Genomic DNA, 5,203 nt, shown 5'->3' with positions numbered 1-5,203 from the left:
TCTTGACTGTGGTGGTGGTTTCTCAGGCATATATATCTGTCGATACTTATTGAAAAACACTCTTTAAATGGGTGTAGAGTGTTGGATGTAAGTTATATCACAATAAAGTTATTAAAAAATCATAGGAATTCAGGATTTCAGAACATTAGACTAGACTGCGTCAACATGTAGAGGAGCCAACATGTACTCTTAGGATTTTATAAGTTTCCACAATAATTTTTAAATTCTGTTTGCTCAATCACAATGAAAACTTTAAAAGAATGATTTAAGCAATTTTACACAAGTGACAGCTTTCTTGCTGTGCACTGATGAGTGCTATTCAAACATGTCCGTTTGTGTGTATAATCCTTTGGTGCTACATAGTAGTGCTATGGTACTTTAATCATTGTGCTATGACCAGAAAAGAGGTGATGTAGGTTTTATATGTAAACTATAGGCCTGGTGCACGAATTCATGCATGGATGGGGACTCTTGGCTTGGCCGGTGATCCCGGCTGATCGGGGCCGGCTGGCCGAGGGGAGGGACCATGGGAGGTTGGCCAGCTGCGGGAGGTTGGCCGTCAGGAGTACAATGACCACCAGGGGGCAGCTCCTGCATTGAGCATCTGCCCCCTGGTGGTCAGTGCACATCAGAGTGACTGGTCAACCAGTCATTCGGTCATTTGGTCGTAATGGTCGCTTAGGCTTATATATATTATACAGTCCCACTAAGTGCATATTAATTTACATCAACCAACTAAAGATTTGTAGAATTCAGAAAAAAAAGAAAAATATATTATTAAATCTCCACAAAGCAGGTACAGTATATTTTTTATATTTCAACTCAGCAGTGCTTTCCATGTTCATGTAATGAGAAGGGAAAAAAATCTCTTTCAGAGTTTCAATTTTACTTTTTGGTTTTATAGCTTTTCTTATAGACATATAATATGTATAAGAGCCTCGTGTCATATACACAGAGTTTATATGCCATACAGGTTAAATATGATAATGAGGAGAGCTAAAGTCATTTTTATTTGAATATATTTTTTAATTACTCAAGTTTGAGAAAAACCTAAATATCACTTTGGAAATGTTGACAATTGTATTTTAATTCTCTATCTGCTAATGATATTCCTGTAAAAAATTATGTCATTAAAATTTAACGTAGAAATATCCTTTTAAATCATGATATTAACTCTAGTCATTCACTATAAATATCCAATGTTTTTAGTGACATGATAAAGTAGCAAGACTTGTTGGATTGCCTTGTTAAATAGCTATGACTTCAGACCAAACAAAACTCATTTATGGCAAAATGGCAGCCTCCACAACCTGGCCCTGTGCAAGATGGCGGCCTCCGCAAGGGGAGCTGTCCCTGTGCATGTGCAATGGGCTCGCGCTCGGTGTCTATGGGTTGCGCAAGAGGCTGGTGACTCACGCCCCCTCCTCCCTGGGACTCAGACCAGGATTGGGAGCCACCCCAGCACTAAGGCCCAGGCCCAGGGGTCATAGCAGCAGCAGGACATGGAGGGTCCCAGCTATGCCAAAAAGCCATACTCTGGCTTGCTCAGGGTGGTGGAAGTGTGAGTGTTGTCTATATCTTCAGAAACAACTCTGTGGGTGAAACTGGTGCCAAGATTCCCCATGAATTCAACAATGATCCAATTCAGAAAAGCAGTTGCACCGGACATACAAATGTTTCCGATTATAGACAGACTGGAGGCCCGGTGCAGGGATTTGTGCGCCGGTGGGGTCCCTCAGCCTGGTCTGTGGGGATCGGGCTGAAACCGGCTCTCCGACATCCCCCGAGGTGTCCCGGATTGCGAGAGGATGGTTCTTGGGTGACACACTCCCCAGAATTGGGCTCCTTCCTCTCTGGTTCTAGGTGCGTCACCCGAGAACCACAGCTGCCAAGCCACCGCAGCTCAGCAGCTCCTGCATTAAGTGTCTGCCCCCTGGTGGTCAGTGCGTGTCATAGTGACTAGACGCTCAATGCACTCAATGCAGGAGCTGCCCCCTGGCAGTCAGTGTGCTCCCACATCGGGATCACTGCTCAGCTGACCAAAAGGCGCCAGACACAGGGCTCATGGCTGGCAAGCACTGCTATGGCTGCGCAAGCCTCTCCCAATCAGGACTGGCTGGGCGCGAGCCCCCGGCAGGCGCAGCAGGGCCGGGATGAGTGGGAGTGGCAGGCAGCATTGGACTGCCAATTTCAGCCTAATCCCTGCAGGCCATGCTGAGGGACCCCACCAGTGCACGAATCCATGCACTGAGCCTCATATATATATATAGTCATCGAGCCCACCAGCCCCCACTTTTCCAGGAGCGCCTCCCTATCAGCCGCCCTACACGCTGGTCTCAGAGCTCACTGGTGTCCTCCTGCACCCTGAGTGGTCCCCAGCCACTGGATGAAGTTTAAGAAGCTTCCAGGCATCGAGACCTTATTCCAACAGCTTGCCCCTTTGGATGAAATTGTCCTCTTTATGTCAGAGGCTGGCACGACTGCATTTCCTCCCATGGGCAGTGTGGAACCCCATGGCTTCATCTCCTGCCACCTTTTCCGAGATGCTACGCAATGCATGGATGGGCACCATGTTAAGGACCTGTCCTGCCTGAATCGGGACCCAGCCCATGTGGTAGTTGTGGACTGCAAGAAGGAAGCTTTCCACCTATAGCCCTACAGTGGTGTTGCACTGCGACCCTGGGACAGCAGCTCTGATGGCCGGGTCTTGTTGGACTTGTCTGCCTTCCTCAAGACTGTTGCATTGGATGGTGTGGAGGATGTCCAGACTGGACCGTGCTGGAACACTATGCCCTGGAGGATGACCTGCTGGAGGCTTTCAAACAGCGGCAAAGCCGGCTAGAGCAGGGAGAGCAAGCAGTGCCTGGTCAAGCTCTCCAGATCCAGCAAACAGACCCTCTTTTTCAGCTCTCTTACCCGCTGCCTGTGGCCTGGCTCCAAACAGCCCTGATCTCTGGACCTCCTCAAACTCAGTGCCTCGGCTGCAGTGCTCCCAGCCCAAGGCTTGGGCAGCCACATGTCCAATGAAGTCCATCCCTGATGCCATCCATAGAGTCTCCAGATGGGGGCATCGGGATGAGGTCTGAGTGGCTGGTCATCTGCCAAGCACAGAGTGAGTGCTTTGGTGGGTCAGAGTTGGTTTTTAACCCAGGGCTGGAAATCTGAAAACCTGGGTCCCTGCTCTGGCTGAGTCTTCCTGTGTCCTGTGTGATCTGCAAAAAGTGCAGCTCCCTTTCTGGCTGCAGATTCCCCCTCTGTGGAAAGGATGAGAGAGGACTTCTCTGGTGGTTTAAAGACAGGTAGCTGAGAGGCTGCTGTGTAAATATGTGGAGCGTGGGCTCAGTGGACTGTGGTGGACAGAGATCACCCCATCTCAAGAGGGCAGCTGCTGCTCAGTTCTGCTGGCTGTGGTCCCATGGAAAGGTGGGTAGAGAGTTGCTCAATCTTCTGATTTTCAATGGAAGCCAGAAATTGGGAATTTTATATTAAATCTCCCAATATTAAAAAAAGAAAGAAAACTCATTTGTTTGTAAATTACAATTCATCAAATGTGTTAAAACGTAAGCAATCCACAAACTGGGGTTACTGATATGTATGGCATAATTTTTGAAGAGCTGGCAACATCAACGTAATTTTTTTTGGAAAACTGGATTTTTAAAAGAAATTCCTGATAATTTTCCTGTTGGTTATGTTAAATACAAGTATGTTCTCCTTAGCAACTAGGGTACATAATGAGAAAAGTGAACATTGATAAAATCTTCTCAGTCCATTTGTTACGGCTAATGCTAAACCAGTATAAAGGCATTTCCTGACCATTTTTTCATTCCTCTCAATTTTAATAAACCTGGAAGACAAAGCACATACCTCCAATGAAAGCAAGCCAGCCAGCTAGGAATTCGTCCAGCCTCCCAAAACAGGAACAACAATAGCAAAACAAGAATATCTATGAGCAAAATCCAAAATTTGTAATGAAAAACAAAAAGCATTAGAATTAGAAGCTCTGCCTTGTCTTTTAAAAAAAATTTCTTTATTGATTAAGGTATTACATATGTGTCCTTATCCCCCCATTGCCCCCCCACCTCCCCCACTCACGCCCTCACCCCCCTGTTGTCGTGTCCATTGGTTATATGCATGCATGCAAGTCCTTTGGTTGATCTTCCCCCCTTACCCCCACCCTCCCCTACCTTCCCTCTGAGACAGAGAAGCATTGATCAGACCATCTGCCTTGTCTTGCTTCCCCTTTTACGCCTACCCAACAACCAACTGGACAGTGAGCCTTGGAATCTTGGAATACTTCTTTCCTACAGGCAACACAAAGGTGACATTCCTTTGATTTTTAGTAGAGTTTTTCCAAAGTGAATCCTTGTAATGATGAATATAGAGAAAGTTATTTTATGGCTATTCAAAGCTATTTAGGACTTAAAATGAAAATATTCAGTGATACCTTTTATGTGGCCAGTTATTTTACACACGGAAATTTCCCTAATATCAATGTTTGCCAATTTTTCAGAAGGAGAACAGGGAAAAGACTCATCACATGTTAGACATAAATAAGCCACACTGGAACTTCACTTTTTTCACTTAACTGTTTAAATAGTATATAAGCCAACACTGTCCAAGCAAGATAGCTTCATGATTCAGGAGCTGAGACTCACATCTCTATTTCCACTGACCGATGTGTTGACTTCTGCAAGTTATTTCTCCTTTCTGAATCTGTCTTATATCTTCAAATGAAGTGGATAGACTAGATCCGACATTTTAAATAAAAGCTTAAGTGTATATATCTCAAAGGCCCCTAGGGATAGAAGCAGAGAGTGATTGAGTAGCTGTCTATCAACCCATCCCTCACTGCCAATTTCACCATCTTTCAACAAGAAATATACTATTTTGTATTTATATATACTGGATTTAGTGGATTTTTAAAGAGAAAATTGATGTAGAAATATGTTTTTAAATGCTGGTAACTATTAGAATGGATTATCTCCATGGTGTCTTCTAAGGTCTGTATGTAAACCTACAAGTAATGGAAAGTGGAATGCAGAACTTGTTATCACTGTTAATAATGACACCAGCATGTCACTAAAAAACAAACTTTTTAATGTAATAAGTTGTCCATTTAAAATGAGGCACATATTTGTTCAGAGTTGGTAATTTAGGAGATGGAAAGCATTTTTTCCCATAGAAGCATTTTTTTCCCCCATAG

At 44.6% G+C, this 5,203-nt stretch overlaps 1 pseudogene; it reads left to right on the top strand.

Moving 5' to 3' along the window:
• The first annotated feature begins 1,293 nt into the window (after positions 1-1,293).
• On the top strand, positions 1,294-2,950 carry LOC139019625 (mitochondrial import inner membrane translocase subunit TIM50 pseudogene; annotated as a pseudogene).
• Positions 2,951-5,203: the final 2,253 nt, after the last annotated feature.

This window comes from Myotis yumanensis, unplaced genomic scaffold (genome assembly GCF_028538775.1).
Source record: "Myotis yumanensis isolate MYYU_CA2020_CCGP unplaced genomic scaffold, mMyoYum1.0.hap1 SCAF_11, whole genome shotgun sequence".
NCBI classification, from domain to species: Eukaryota; Metazoa; Chordata; class Mammalia; order Chiroptera; family Vespertilionidae; genus Myotis; species Myotis yumanensis.
This window is presented reverse-complemented; position numbering and strand designations above follow the sequence as displayed.